Here is a 254-nt window from a genome sequence, read left to right as displayed (position 1 = left end):
GCTCTTCCTCTTTTAATGCTTTTTATGTACATGCTGTTTTAAGGGGGAGGAAAAAATTACAGCTGAGACGTTGCCCCATCCTGTGGTGTTTCCTGTGACGGGAAAAAAACCTGGCTCCTCTCTGCGTCCTTTTCTTCCCCGTCAGTCCTGCTCAGAGCTGCAGCATCTCCCGGGCCCCCGCCTGCTCTGCCCTCCCCCAGCCGCACGCCCGCAGTTCAGAGGCCATCGGTCACTCGGTGCTGTTCGGTTTTGGC

The sequence above is a fragment of the Antrostomus carolinensis genome, unplaced genomic scaffold (genome assembly GCF_000700745.2).
Source record: "Antrostomus carolinensis isolate BGI_N321 unplaced genomic scaffold, ASM70074v2 scaffold49306, whole genome shotgun sequence".
NCBI classification, from domain to species: Eukaryota; Metazoa; Chordata; class Aves; order Caprimulgiformes; family Caprimulgidae; genus Antrostomus; species Antrostomus carolinensis.
Note: the sequence above shows the minus strand (reverse complement) of the source record.